We start from the raw sequence: 16647 nt of genomic DNA, 5'->3' as shown, positions 1-16647 counted from the left end.
GGACCAAGAAAGAGTAAATATGGAAATTATCAATTATATTACTGGAGGTTTTCTCTAAGATTTCAATATCTCAAAATTGTATTACAGACCATTTCTACATAGACAATGAATAAAGAATATTTCATGCTGAGGTCTCAGGTTATGCAGAGAGATAAAACAAATATACTGTATGCTTCTGTATTCTGAGTGTATGTTAAGTATAAGGATGAATATATGTGTGTATGAGTGCATGTGTGTGTGTAAAGCATGTTTATTTATATTTGAAAAGAGCATCCAGTATTGGTCTTTCTCAGTTACTTTTTTTTTTTTGGCAAAAGGTCTCTTTTGATCATTGCTGAACAACATGTCAGGAATATCTGGCCAATAAGCTTCTGTTAACTACTGTCTCCAAGTCCCACCTCCATCCAGGTAGAAGCTTCTGGTCTAGAGATGCTTGTGCAACAATACTCAGTTTTGTTGTGTTCTAAAGTATGTTTCGATGACCCAAGTTCATGTCACAAAGCCTGAATCTCAGTTGCTTAAGCACTGATCTTTTCAGGTCATTTTGTATAATCTAACAACCGTTATCCATCTCTAACTTCATCATGTGTGATGATTACGTTTGATTGGTAATGGAAATTTATTTAGAACTTTGTATGGAACAGAATCCTGGGCACAATTCTGAGGGATTATTTAATGTCATTAGTTTTGGCTGCACTTTAGAAACTGAGGTGGGAAAGCAAGTAGTATAACTGGGCTGTAGAGGCAGAGACAGAAAAATGTCACTTTCCAAAGACTATGGAGAATCATGATCAAGGCACATTGGAGTGTAAGCAATAACACTTTTATTTATTATAACATTTATTATGATAACATATGAATGCTGAAGCAGGATGTTGTATTAATTGTTCTGCTATGATTAAGTGGAAGGTAGAAGGGAACATTAAAATAGAATGACCTTATAATGTCTTCAGTCATCTTCTACCACTTATATGTGGTAGTTGTTCTGTTCTGTCCTGTTAAATGAAACATAAAATGTCATTGTTAGACAAACATTCTCAGATGATAGATTCACTTCACTTCAGATAAGAGTAATATTTCGGTATATTTTCTTAACTCTATACAAATAATTACTTGCGTTATCAATGTATAGGAATTTGAGTGGACTACCATATTAATCAGGTGCATTTTAGCCTCTTTATCTTTCTTCACGTAGGTTTTGTAGTGGATCCTGTGCAATTTAATATTTATGCCAATGTTAAGCATTTGGCAAGATTTTCTCTTGTAGGAAATTAAGCAAACATTATTATTTTTGCATTAAAATCAAAAAGCATGTTGACAGTGGTACAGGACTTAAACATGCAGAATCTCTATTGGAGGTATAAATTAAAACATTGTTTCTAATGATCTTATCAAAAATAATAATTTTATATGCATGAATCCTCTGTGACTTAAAGACCATAGGAAGAATGGCAATATTGTGGGATTCTTAAAGAGGCTGAATAAAGAGTCTGTCATACTTACATGTGGTATATATAGTACCTAAGTATTTGTGTGTGAGTGTGTGTCTGTTTGTGTATATACATATAAATTATATATACATATATATAGGTTTGTATATACATATGCATAAATTTAAGTATAATTTAATTAGTGTTGGTTAAAAAGTTTCTCCATACTCTAATATCATTTTGTGCCCAAAACTACTCTCATATTTACAAATTTATGAAATAAGTGAATGATGTCATCCTTCCGTTCATTTGATGACTAAATAAATCTTGGCTCACCTGTAGGACCTTCCTCCTTCAGAGGAATGGATGAAATTTTTAATTTTTCACCATTATCATATGTTTTCTTGTTGGGGCCAGCTAGGAATTCTTTCATAATAGGTCATTTGCCAGAAGAATTTATTGAATCTGCAGAAGTCTTTAAATCCTCAGATCTTCTGTCAATACATTTATAAAATATATTATCATTTCCAAATATTCAATGATAGTTGTCGATCATGATTTGTATAATGGACATCTGTAATAACACAAGGCAAAACAAGATTGTCATTTCACATGGTTTACAAAATTGAAATTTAAAAATGATATCCAAAACTATGAGGAAAATAACAGTTGCCATAGATAGGAATGCATGATATGAAGTTTCTGAAATGGAGACTCTAAGTTCTCTGCATTTTTCCAAAACTTGTCAAAATTTAAGGCATACTGCAAAGAATAGAACTACTAAACCAAAGCAACATTTCAAACTTGATGTGCTGCCACACACTGTGAGTTAATCTAATTAATGACTGTCATTCGTTGAGATTTTTAGGGGGTAGAAGGATTGGGGGTTTCTGTTGGGATGTTTTGAATGGGATGCCATTCTAGTTCCAGCCATGGCAATACCCTCTTTGTGACAACTTTCTGGTGGCTTAAGTCCCTTGGCCCTCCTGATAGAAGTATGCCATTGCCTATAATTTGGAATTACAAAATACAGGTGCCCATTTTCAATGTACTTTCTCTGCTACATTTTTCCTTCCCAAGACAAGAGACATCAGGTTTCAGCTTGCTGTTTGTTTTTTTTTTCCTTTCTGCAGACATGCTCCTCTGTCATGACATTGAAGTGCTATACACTCTCAGCATTTCTAAGTCCCAAAGAACCACTTACTTGAACAAGTTTCCCTGGTAATACTGTTTTATTTTTTATTGGCTATTTTATTTATTTATATTTCAAACGTTATCCCCCTTCACAGTTCACCTCCACAAACCCTGTATCTCCTCCCCCTTCCTCTATTACAGTGCTCCCTCCCTCACCTATACACTCTGGCAACAACACCCTAGCATTCCCTAACCCTGGGTCATCAAGCTTCCTTAGGACTAAGCAGCTTCCCTCCTAGTGACGCCAAATAAGGCCATCCTTTGCTACATATTCAGCTGGAGCCACGGGTTCTCCCATGGGCAATCTTTATTTAGTGTTTTAGATCCTGGTGTTTTATTAAGGCAAAACAAATGTGTCTGAGAAAAGAAGTTGGTGAGAAAAGGGAGTTTAATGGAGAAAATGCCTCCATCAGATTGACCTAATGTATAGAGAAGTCTAAAGGATATTGTCCTGATTAATCTTGGAATTTGTAGGGCCCAGATCTCTAGGATGTTGCCACCCTTTAACTATTAGTCAGAAAATGAAAGGTATGAGGTACAAGGCAAGAGGCAGAACTCCTACTCAGCTTGTACTTCAGTTCTTGAATCCAGGTTCCTGCCCTGCTTCAGTTTAGGCCCTGATATTTCTCAGGAGTTAACAGGTAACTCCAAGTATATCAAGGAGTGTAACCTGTCTTCTGTAAGTTGCTTTTTATCAATGTTTTGTCACAGCAATCATAGGAAATTATAACACTTCCTAAATTGAGCAACACTGATAAGTTACTTTTCTTCTGAGATGATGGCTTAGGTTAAGTCAACTCTACTCATCACATATTTCTTACCAGCATGCAGCTAAGTTTATGTTTGAGCAGTCCTGCACAAGATAGTCATATTTTATATGCAGATTGCACAGAATAGTTTTGCTTGTTTGTTTTCATGCTTGGCCATACAAAAGAATATATTTGAAAGGAACTGCCCATAACAGAAGAATCATTAATAGTTATTAAGAGTGAAAAATGAATTTTGTTGCTTCATTTGGACATGCGCTTTGATACAGGCTTGGATTTTAGGTTTCCAGGAGCTTGGTAATAAGAAATTACCTATAAAAGGTAGGTTTCTAGTCCAAGCCAAGTTGAGTCCTGGGTGAGAATACTATTCATGTGTGTGACATCACTAATTCGTCCTTCCTGTGGACTTAATCCCTGGAAACTATTAGTTAAAATGTACCCTGCTTTCTTTCATTTTTTACTTTTTTGTTGCTTTTTATCCTTTTCAAAATATATGTCTGTTATTGAATCTCTTTAAATTTATCATGATGGTCACAAGTAATTCTCATTTTATTTTTCAATCCTTCCAATTATCTCTTGCTAACAATCCCCCCTCGCAAAACTTCAAAAATTAAAATTAAATAAAGTTTTAAAGTTAAATTAAAAATCAAACAAAAAATTAAAATCCTTCTAAAAAATGCAATCTGTCAGATGTGGTGTGCTCACTATGTCACTATACTATGTCACAAATTATACCCTTTTGTCCAAACCAGTTTACTTGCAAATGTACATTGAAATAAGTCACTGGCCTGCTTCTAGCCCCCTGGATTTTGCTACACCATCAATACTGGAGCCTCCCAGACATGCCTCTCCTTCTATATCCTGGTATCTTGCTGTAGCCTTTAAATCATTGTGATCCTTCACCTTTGAATCTGCAGGACCTCCCCCTTCATATGCTCCAGCACCAGAATCTAGGCCCCCTACATATATGTAGCAAATGTGCAGCTTAATCGATAGTTATTCCATTTCCCGGTTTCCAGGCCAAAATCCCCCTGTCCCCTCCCCCTCCCCTTCTAGATAGGTGTTCCCCTCCCCCATCCTCCCTCCATTACCGTCCTCCCCCAACAGTCACGTTCACTGGGGGTTCAGTCTTAGCAGGACCAAGGGCTTCTCCTTCCTCTGGTGCTCTTACTAGGCTTTTCATTGCTACCTAAGAGGTTGGAGCCCAGGGTCAATCCATGTATAGTCTTTGGGCACTGGCTTAATCCCTGGAAGCTCTGGTTGGTTGGCATTGTTGTTCATATGGGGTCTTGAACCCCTTCAAGCTCTTCCAGTCCTTTCTCTGATTCCTTCATTGGGAGTCCCCTTCTCAGTTCAGTGGTGTGCTGCCGGCATTCGCCTATGTATTTGCTGTATTCTGGCAGTGTCTCTCAGGAGAGATCTACATCCAGTTCCTGTCAGCCTGCACTTCTTTGCTCCATCCATCTTGTCTAATTGGGTGGCTGTGTATGTATGGGTCACATGTGGGGCAGGCTCTGAATGGGTGTTCTTTCTGCCTCTGTTCTAAACTTTGCCTCCATATTCCCTCAAAAGTGTATTCTTGTTCCCATTTTAAAGAAGGAGTGAAGATTTCACATTTTGATCATCTGTCTTGAGTTTCTCGTGTTCTGTGCATCTAGGGTAATTCAAGCATTTGGGCTAATAGCCACTTATCAATCCGTGCATACCATGTGTGTTTTTGTGTGATTGGGTTACCTCACACAGGATGATATTTTCCAGTTCCCTCCATTTGCCTATGAATTTCATAAAGTCATTGCTTTTGATAGCTGAGTAATATTCCATTGTGTAGATGTACCACATATTCTGTATCCATTCCTCTGTTGAAGGGCATCTGGGTTCTTTCCAGTTTCTGGCTATTATAAATAAGGCTGCTATGAACATAGTGGAGCACGTGACTTTTTTATATGTTGGGGCATCTTTTGGGTATATGCCCAAGAGAGGTATAGCTGGATCCTCAGGCAGTTCAATGTCCAATTTTCTGAGGAACCTCCAGACTGATTTCCAGAATGCTTTTACCAGTCTGCAATCCCACCAACAATGGAGGAGTGTTCCTCTTTCTTCACATCCTCGCCAGCATTTGCTGTCACCTGAGTTTTTGATCTTAGCCATTCTCACTGGTGTGAGGTGAAATCTCAAGGTTGTTTTGATTTGCATTTCCCTTATGACTAAAAATGTTGAACATTTCTTTAGGTGTTTCTCAGCCATTCGGCATTCCTCATCTGTGAATTCTTTGTTTAGCTCTCAACCCCATTTTTTAATAGGGTTATTTGTCTCCCTGCGGTCTAACTTCTTGAGTTCTTTGTATATTTTGGATATAAGGCCTCTATCTGTTGTAGGATTGGTAAAGATCTTTTTCCCAATCTGTTGGTTGCCGTTTTGTCCTAACCACAGTGTCCTTTGCCTTACAGACACTTTGTAGTTTTATGAGATCCCATTTGTCGATTCTGGGTCTTAGAACATAAGCCATTGGTGTTTTGTTCAGGAAATTTTCTCCAGTGCCCATGTATTCGAGATGCTTCCTCACTTTTTCTTCTATTAGTTTGAGTGTATCTGGTTTTATGTGGAGGTCCTTGAGACCTGAGGAACTTAAAACTGCACCTGAATACATTAGTGGTAAAGTAATTGAAAGTATACAAAATAATATACACCACTTTGTCACATACATACACACACACACACAAATACGCACACACACACATATGAAATATATATATGAGATGTACTTTTATATGACCATTAATTCACTTGATATGAATATGTAATAATATAATAGTCTAATTACTGTAAAATACAAGTATTATATACTCCAAAAATAGGGCTGGAATAAAAAAAAAAAACAAGCAAAACCTGGATAATCAGTTTTTTTTAAACTTCACTCTAGTCTTCTTTGACTACCATTATATGTGAAGCATACTGTTGGCCAAAATCAATATCTATGAAGAAAGAACAAAAGAAAGACTGAAATGATTCACTTATTTTAAACTACATTAACCATCTTTCTTCCCAAATCTTCCTGAAACAGATCGATATATATTCCACTCCACTCCAGAAAAATGGAATCCTAGAGTTTCCTTTTACAGAAATGATCTTTCCAAAGTTTTTCTACTTCCTGCATTACAATGAGAATTTTGTTCCCAAAGGCAAAAGTCAGATCCCCTTACCTTTCTTGATACATCACTCCCAAACCATGCGTCCTTTGTAATCTGATCCCACAAAACATAAGGAGCTATCCGGATAGATAACCTGTTAGTGTCTAAATTATTCGTGGATGAGTCTCTTATTATTACTATTACCAAATGAGATGCTTTAGAAGGATAAAGTTTGCTTGAGGAATCTTCAGTAGAAGTCTAAACAAAGAAAGGGGATAATTTTATTTTAGACCATCTGAAAACTAATGTTAGTTACAAAACTATGAAGAAAACAGGGCAAATGTTTTGTAGACCAACTCATAGTATAACCAGAATTCAAAAGAAGTATAATATACAGCTAGAGTACTACAAAAAATATTTTCTGCGAATCATTTTACTGTATAAAATCATGGGAACATTTTAAAAGTATGAATGATTTTCTATGTAATAGATATTTGACTGCTACCTACAGAAGCCAGAGGAAGCTGTTGGGATATTGGTATTAGAATGAATGAGATTGTTGCAGACTATGTGTGTTCTGTGTATGAAAACATCTAGTGTTATTAAACATCAATCCATCTTCCCAAGCACCATGGAGTGGAGACACATTTAATATCTAATGTAGTATATATCCATGTAACATTCTTGTGACACTCTAGAACATAAGGAGCAGAAAGCACTCTAGTGACCCTACAGAATGCGATTATAAAAGCTTCGCTACAGCAAGACAGAGATGCATGGCACCTGGGTAGCAAGTGGAGCTCAATGCTCCTGTTACACACAAAATCATTCTCTGGAGTATTGCACAGAAAAAAGATTCAAAGAAGTCAAAGCTATACCTGACCTAGACTGTTCGAGGTAGTTATATTTGAGAAAGAAGTATTCATAATAGCTTCATGTTCTAATCAATGACATATATTTAGCATGTGGTATATTCACAGTAACATGGTAATAATACTAGGATGCAAATAATCCACAGGTATTATACACACCTCTTTCTTTTAATTTGTTTCACACAGGAACTGAACCAATACTCTAGGCTGACCTGCACACAAGGTGTTGCATAGGCTGTCTTCTAAACTGTGACCGTTATAAAGAAGAAAACACCCAGGTGTGATCACAGACATGGTTCAACACTGTAGTTTGAGAAATGAACATGTTTAAAAAGTGAAAATACGTGTCTTTGCTAAGGAAACCTCTTGGCATGGGACATCACTCCAGCTTATAATACTGTAAACACAAGCCTATGACCTTACAAAAACACTGCTTCTATATTGATACAGTTCCACAAGTGCTTTCTGTATCATTACCTTTGGATGGCATTATTTTTTCCAACCAGGGTTCCTTCATCTGGGACACTAAGCCAATTCTCTTATAAGTCAGAAGTAAGTAAACTTCCTTCAATGTTTGCAATGAAGTCCTTTTTTTAGATGAAAATAAAAAAGTAATGATCAATGTACATTTTAGAAAGAACATGAAAAGCATTTTTATTTAAAATTAGCAGTTTAGACCAGTGATTCTCAACTTGGGAGTCATAATCCACTAGGGGTTCACGTATCATATATCTTCCATGTCAGATATTCTCTCCATTTTTCTTTATAATTCTTACCAATAGCAAAATTTTAATTGTGAGAAAGCAGCAAAATGATGTAATGGTTAGTAATCACCAAACCATAAGGAAATATATTAGTGTTACAGTATTAGGATGGCTGAGAATCATTAGTTGAAAGCATATTACATAAAAGACTCCCAAACTTCTATCTCCCCAGAATCATTGATCAAATGTGGAACCTATATGCAGGATCTTGTGTTTTCTTCCCTAAGACTATAATCAATGAAGCAGTGTCCTAGTTGCTATAGCAATAAAATAAACCTATGTTCTGTTCAAATTGCCTCTCCGGACTTCTAGTCCACACTATGACTTGCAATCATAGATCTGTACTCCACTTCCCAGCCCAAAGCTCTCTTGCCTTGAAAAATGCCAGATGCTATGTGGAATATCCAGACAGGAACCTATCATAACTGCCCTCTCAGAGACTCCACCCAGCAGCTGGCTGAAATAGGCTATGTACAGCCACAGCCAATCATTGGAGATTCCATGACCTGGAAGAGATAGGAACACCACAGGAAGAGCTATAGAATCAACTAAGCAGCACCACTGGGAGCTATCAAAGACTGAATTAACATCTAAAAATCCTGCAGAAGCTGCAGCATGACCTACAGCACAATTTCTAGCAAATGTAAAGCTTAGTCTCCTTGTGGGTCCCCCAACATGTGGAACTGGGGCTATCTGTAAGCTGTTTACTGTGAAAACCTGTCCCCATCTGGCCTTAGGGGGAGAAGATGTGCTAAACCTGAAGAGAGTTCATGTGCCTGGGTAGGAGGACAACCCAAGGGTCCCAACTCAGCTCAGGGAAGGAGAGAGACTCTGTGAGGGCAGAATAGGTAGGGGGCAGCATACAAGACATAAAATGAACAAACAAAAAAATGTAAAATGATGATGAGGATGATGATGACGATGATGATGGTTTAAAAATCCACCAAAACAATCAAACCAAAACCAAAGTCCTCTTCTTGGAATAGGCAACTATCAAAAAAATGACAGCACCCAAAATTAACTCATCCTGACTATATAATTGTTGAATCTGTACTTTAGGCTCACACAGCGTAAAGCTGTTGTATACACGTACACCTTGCTTACAGACCCAGCAGGAATAGTGGTGAAGCTTACTTACTTTCCATGTGAGAAGATTTCACAGTTCCATGTCTTTTTCTTAAAATTTGTAAATATTCAACTATTTAAATTTAGTTGTAAGCATCAGATTGTTTGAAGAACAGAAACTGTCCTTTGCATGAAATACAACAATGAACTTTGATGTTGTTCTAAGGATAGCAAGCCATAAAAATGGAAGAATCCCAGGTGCCCTTGTACATGTAAATTGCTTTGAATACACACGGCTAATTTCAGTAAGGTCTTAAGTTTCTGGCAATGAGAATCAGACACACTTGGCAAGCTCAAAGACCAAGGAAGGATCATTCAGTACCTTTGCCTAATGTTAGTAAGCATAGCTAATCCCAGAGCATTATTTTTACTATTTATGTCTGGGCCATAGCTCCACAGACTTCTGAAAGGTGAAATCAGATCATGGCCCAAGTAAAAATAAAACAATGATATTCGCTCTAGAGTCACTGCAGCTCCCTGGCAAGTTAGGAGTGTTAGTGTGTTAGACAAGTTAAAAGTAGGTTAGGCTAATACTTGAATATTTGACATGGAATTAGAATGGCAATATCTGGTGAAAGTGAGAGTGCTGGATTATTTTTTGATTGAGAAGGAAAACGATTTCTTGTGTATACAAGACAGAGGGTAATATTCAACATCGATAGCCTATTGTAGGTGAGTGTTGGACTTGTCAATTAGAAGTGTTATTTGTGAAGGATATTTTTTGGTAAGTATTATTTAATACATTCATTTGATAAAGCACATTTTACCACCATTATAACTTGTTCAGCTATTAATTCAAAGGGTATGTTCAGAGGTGAAAACAGTGGGAATATTTGTAATGCCCAACTAAAGTCCATCTCATATATGAGGATGTTAACTTCCAACAGAAGCTCTTCACCTGTGTCTTTATGATGAATCTTTGGGTTTGTCAGACTTTTACCTGCCATGCCTCTTATCAAGAGGTCACGTGTCCATAGTTCTAGGAAACAGTCATCATCATGTAATCTTAAGGACAGAAAGCACATATGCATCTCTAGAGGTATGCTTAATGTTGGTGACTTGAAAACCTTCCTTACCTTCAAGACAGATGCTATTACAAGCACGCATTCTTTAATCCATTCAATGAGTTGTTCACTGTCAATCCTCTCTCTGAGGCACCAGTGTGAATTTTCAGGTAGAATTTCGAATATGTGATCTGATTCTCTTCCTTTCCCTGCAATTATGGATAACATGTCCTGTGTGGGATAAGGATGTAGTATTAGAGATCCACAACTGAATCACAAATATGTCTTTTATTGTGAACCTGAGCAAGGATAGTTTTGGCTGCACAGATATAACTGAGAGGAATAAAGTAGTCATTGAACTTTTTTCTGTTTTAGCTTCCAAATACATTTTCTTCCCTAATCCATTTTTTCCCCAATTTGTAACATCATCGTTTTGTTGGACTTCTGTTCCCCAAAGCATTTTGGTGAATGGTCCTCTACTACTTTGTGTTTCCTTCTATCAATATCTTTCTCAAGCCTGGCATCTTAAGTAAATATTGGGACATTTCCCTTCCAGAGATAAACTCACTATTTTACTTACTGTTTGTACTGGCCTGTATTATGAATCCTAACTTTTGTGTTTTGAAGAAATATTTTTTCACCATATTTCTGAGACTTTTATATCCTTATTCTGTGACTTCTTATTTTCAACTATTTCTACAGATGCTTTCACAAAAACCCAAGCATATTTCTATCATTCTTCCATAATTTACTCTGTAAACATGACTACCATGCATAGGTTTATACCACTTTAAATTGATTACACGAATACAAACAAGGTTACCAGAAAATTCTGCTCTAAAATACCTAAAAAATTGGCAGTAATGCTCATGTGTCTGACAGGATAAATGTGTTCACAAACAGCATAAATTCCTATCACAGCTATAGTGCTAAAAGAGATGTTGGATACTAAAGATATGTTTACAAAGAAGTTTAATAACTCATTTAAAATAGATTAAGCCATATTAGATGGCATTTAAATATAGTCCACTAGGATAAATGATGTTAATATATATAAAAAACAGTGTGCTCATCTAATTCATTGATAATTTAAAAGAAAAGCCTACAGATATTTTTAAGTATTGAGTAATTTCAGGGGCAATGTTAAGGGAGATTCCAGAGAAATGTGGAGTCATAAAGAAGCTGCAAGACTTTACAGTTGGCTAATTAGTGGGGAACTTCCATAGAATTATTTCCTCCAACATGCTGGTGGGTTTGAATATTTGATGCAGTCAGTGCAAAACATGGGAATGGCATTTCTTCTCTTTTTCTTTCAATTACATTATTCAAAATACGGTAGAACTTATTTCTGTTTTAAAATGATCTTACTCTCATAGATCGGTTATCTAAACATTCCTCAGATTGATTAAATAGCTTACTGAGAACAAAGGTGCTACAGAAAGCCAAAATGATACTCACACGTATTGGAGCAAGCAGCTTTCTGTAAGATTTTTGCCAAATAAGCATTTCTTTCTTGGTGGTGTTGGATCAGAATATACTGGTGGCTTTGCATGTATATATCTATATATCTATATATCTATATATCTATATATCTATATATCTATATATCTATATATCTATATATCTATATATCTATATCTATATCTATATATCTCCTTTCTGTTTCTCTGCATATAAGAAAGAAGGGAAATAATTTTTGAAACTGAACTCTCTTTAACCTTGTATATCCTTTGCATTTATCACGCCAAATCAAAAAGAGATATGTGTTAAAGTACTAGAAGCATAGAAAACATCAAGTAGACACATAATAGTCAAAGGCTAACTGAACATAGAAATAAAAATACAAAAGCTATGAATGAAAAAGACAAAGTCACACTACATTAACTACATTAGACTAATACCTGAATTTTCAATGGATATTCTAAAATATAGTGGGCCTGCATCAACGTTCTCCACACTTTCAAAGAATACAGATACTAGCCTAGACTTTATTACTGAGCAAAAGCATCATTCATATCAACAAAAGAGGGAAACATTACATAGTTTAAGCACCACTAAGCCATTTCTCATCATCAATCTTGGTCTACAAAATGCAAACAGCAGGCTGAAGATAACGTACATATACACAAGAGGACAGAAATGATAAATAACCCTGTAGTCATTCAAAAAAGAGGGGGAAAAGTATGTGTCAACAAAAAAATAACAAAACCCAATAAATACTGCTCATTAATAACTCTAAGCATTAACGGTCTCACACCAATAATATACAGACTATCAGTTTGGGTCAGAAAGCAGGTTTCATCTATCTACTGCATCCAAAAAATACACTTGTTTTAGATAAAATCGCATACTCGTGTTTACGATGCAATTGCCTATATTTCTTTGTCTAGGTTTCAGGGCCCATTTAGTTTTCCATGTTCATTGGTGTTGCCTTGTTCAGTTAATATTTAGGAAGTGATGTTGGTGAGGCTTTACGGGTGAGGTCAAGGGAACATGGCAGAAGACTGGGAGGAAAGAAGTTTAAAAGAAATCACTTCTACAATATCGTTTCTCCTAATAACATCAAGAGTGTTATAAATTTTATCAAGGTTTCAAAGGATAGAATCAAAATGTTACTACAGGATGATCTAGAATTTTTACTGTTTAAATCTCACTGATTCATGAACATGTGGGAATCTTTCCATTATCTGATATCTGTTCAATTTATAAGACATTTTGTTTTGTTTTGGGTTGAATTTTTTTTCATTTTTTTCTTTTGTTTTTGGTTTTGTTTTTTTTAATCATAAAAGCCTTTTATTTCTTGGTTAGAATTTTCCCAAGCAGCTTAATACTTTTAAAAGTTACTGTTAATGACATGTTTTCAGTAATTCAGTGATTTTTAACAAAGAAGGAGTACTCACTTTGTGTGTTAATTTTGTATGTTGCTACTTTTGAAAGAATTTACAAGATATCTGATTATTCTTATGTTATATTTAGGCTCACTTATGTTTACTATCATATGATTTTCAGAAAGACATACTTTGAATTCTTCATTTCTAATATATGTCCCCTTGGTCACATGCAGTTTTAATATTATCTTAATTGTTTACATATGCTGTATGAAACAAGAGTAAATTGAGTATGACCAAAGATCAGCAAAGGAAGCCATTGGTACCATAATATTTCATAAATAACTTGATGAGGGGCAGCACACACTATAAGGAAATTCTAGGTGATAGAATCATTATCATCCTTGCAGACATAAGGCACTCACTGTTAAATATTCTTCAATTAACTCAATATGATAAGCATTCTTATTGCTAGAAATTTCAACTTTTGATGTTTTAGACTATTGTCAATTAAGGCTAATTGTAGATGTGGAAAGAAGAAAACTAAAGTAATCAAAAAGAAGGAATTGTATATTTATATAACATTTATATCATATTACTTTAGGAAAATGAATTTATCTTGTCAGAGAGGAGTGAAAATGTGTGACTTGAACAAGTCAAAAGACCTGCACGGATGATCCTAAAGAGAAATAACAAGATACCAAATGTTGAACTTTAAAAGCATACTTAGGAATAATTTTTTTTTCTGAGAAACCAAATGAAAGACTCAGAACCATGTTCAATTCTACGGTAAAGAAAATACATTTAAGTCTAATCAAAGAACAGTTGTTTTGAATTGAGCTGTTAGTGTCACTTATTGAACCTATTCTGCTATCTTGCCATACTGGTTATCATCGTACTTTATAGGTATTACAGGTGGGTACAACTATCAATTGCTTCCCTAACGTGTCAACTTGCCTACTGCTTTATCTACCTTAGAACTTTGACTTAAACCTACAGGCTTCCAAGACATATCCAGGTAGATTGCGGAGATTCCTTGTAAGATTTATTTGGCAACTGGCACTCAAGCCACCAACCTTGAGAGAAATCCAAGTGCTACCTGACAAATCCATATTTTGGGGGAAAGCCACAGGAAATACTTTAACAATTGGTAGAATTTCTCTCACCAGGATATGAAATCATGGCTGGAGCTAGAAATCTAGTCCGATTTATGTAGCTAGTTTGGTCATAAACTTTAAAATTGATGATATTAATTTAATAAATTAGCAACATTTCTTAAAGCATTTACATATTAGTCTTATATGTACCAACAAGTGCGGCCATCATCCTACATCGAAGAAGCCTCTTTGTATAAAAAATGGAAACCATTACAGAAAACAAAAACTTTGACACAATGAAGAGATAATTGCATTATGAAAAATCCAGCACCAGTGAATGCATGTACATTAGAGCTAAATGTTCTGTAGCTCAGGGACCATTGTAGAAGAGGGGTTACAAATACTGTAAGACCCAGCATACTTGAAAGTCTGTTTTGAAATTGCCTCTCATAAAAATAGGTGCAAAATCACAATAATAGCAACATCAATGCAGTGTTAAGGCAATGGTCAAAATTTCACTTGTCAAAAGTTATAGGCAGCTAATTATGACTGACAGAATATTAATTTTTACAGAAATGACCTGCATATGGATTGTCTAATACACTGTATATCATGGAAACCATATTCACAAATAGAACAAAATGATCTCAAGTAATATTCATATTTGTAAAGATATAAACATATATATATATAAACATGTACAAAACAATATTTAAATGAGTATGAAAGTGCAGTGACTGTGATGGACTTGAGGGAGAAAAGTCAGGCTACAGTGCTATAATTCAATTTTTGATAAAAATTTAAAATACTAGTAATAAATGAAAACATTGTAAACTTATAGTAATGGGAGTTCAGGAAAGACCAAGAACAGTAAATATGGAAATTATCAATTTCTTTACTGGAGGTTTTCTCTAAGATTTCCATTTCTCAAATTTGTATTACAGACACTTTTGAGATAGACAAACCATGAATAAAGAATATTTCATGTTGAGGCCTCAGGTGATGAAGAGAGATATAACAAATATGCTGTATGCTTCTGTGCATTTCTCAGTGTACGTAATGCATGCATGTGTGTGTGTGTGTGTGTGTGTGTGTGTGTGTGTGTGTGTGTAAAGCACATGCAGATCACATCACTGGTGATACATATTTAGAGCTTAATTAGAGCTTTGAGCTTATTAACATATGAGGAGCCTCTAGTGTTGGCCTTTCTCTCTGTCTCTTTTTTTTCGGGGGGGGGTCTCTTTTGATCATTACTGAACAATATGTCAGAAATATCTGTCCAATAAGCTTCTGTTACTGTCTCTGACTGCCATCATTATTCAGGTAGAAACTTCTCGTTTAGAGATGATTGTGCTACAATGCCTACTTTTGTTTGCTTTTTAATGTATGTTTTGATGACCCAAATTCATGTTACAAAGTCTAAATTTCAATTGCTTTAGACACTGGATTATCTTTTCAGGTCATTTTTTATATTTTAAAACCATGATCCACCTCTAAGTTCATCATGTGTGATGATTAATTTTGATTGTTAATGGAATTTTATTTATAACTTTCTATGGCACGTGATTCTATGCAGAATTCTGAGGGATTATTCAGTGTCATTAGATTCTGGCCACACATTGTTAACTGAGGTGGGAAACTAGTACTATAACTGGGCTGTAGAGGCAGAGACTGAAAATTTTTCCAAAGACTGTGTAGGACCATGAACAAGGCACTTTGGAGTGTAAGCAATAACCCAATTTAATAACATTTGTTATAATAGCAAACAATATGAAATATGCAGCATAAAATAAGTACAATGAGTGAAAATTATTTGTAACTAATACGGTGAAATATAAAACTAAAATAGGATCTTGGAATAATTCTTCTAATATGACTAAATAGGAGGTAGAAGGGAACATTAAGATACGATGCCCTTAGACCTTCTTAATTCATCCACTACCACTTATATGTGGTAGCTGCTCTGTTTTGTCCTGCTAAATGAAACATAAAATGTCATCATCAGACAAATATTCTCAGATGATAGATTCACATCACTTAAAATAAAGGTAATATTTGGGTATATTTTCTTAACTCTATAGAAAAAATTAGTTCAGTTAAAAATGTATTTGAATTTGTGTGCTACCACCTGATAATGAGGTGAGTTTAACCTCTTTATCATACGTCTCATAGGATTTGTAGTGGATCCTGGGCAAATATTTTTACCAATGATAAGATTTTGACAAATATTGTTCCTCATAGGAAATTAAACAAACACTAGTATTTTCGTGCTAGGAAACCAAAGCATGTTGACAGTGGTGCAGGGCTTAATCTTGCAGAATGTTTAATCAATTTTTAAATCAAGTCATTGTTTCTAAATGATCTTATCAAAAATAATAATTTCATATGCAAGGAATTCTCTAACTTAAGGACCATGGGAAGAAAAGGGGGAAAATATA

General features: G+C 35.3%; 1 pseudogene across 1 annotated transcript in view; it reads right to left on the bottom strand.

Annotated features, from left to right (window-relative positions):
* Positions 1–809: 809 nt before the first annotated feature.
* LOC148001994 (uncharacterized) overlaps positions 810–16647 on the bottom strand; it is a 741081-nt pseudogene continuing 725243 nt past the window's right edge. Inside the window, exons 22-28 of the transcript XR_015634494.1 lie at positions 11931–11951; positions 11743–11836; positions 10357–10552; positions 7869–7978; positions 6592–6777; positions 1767–2004; positions 810–995 (exon numbers count right to left, since the gene is read on the bottom strand). The product of XR_015634494.1 is annotated as an uncharacterized LOC148001994 (transcript). The remainder of the gene's footprint in view (positions 996–1766; positions 2005–6591; positions 6778–7868; positions 7979–10356; positions 10553–11742; positions 11837–11930; positions 11952–16647) is intronic.

Source organism: Rattus norvegicus, chromosome 12 (assembly GCF_021556685.1).
Source record: "Rattus norvegicus strain SHRSP/BbbUtx chromosome 12, alternate assembly SHRSP_T2T, whole genome shotgun sequence".
In the NCBI taxonomy this organism is placed as follows: domain Eukaryota; kingdom Metazoa; phylum Chordata; class Mammalia; order Rodentia; family Muridae; genus Rattus; species Rattus norvegicus.
Note: the sequence above shows the minus strand (reverse complement) of the source record. Positions and strands in the feature narration are given on the sequence as shown.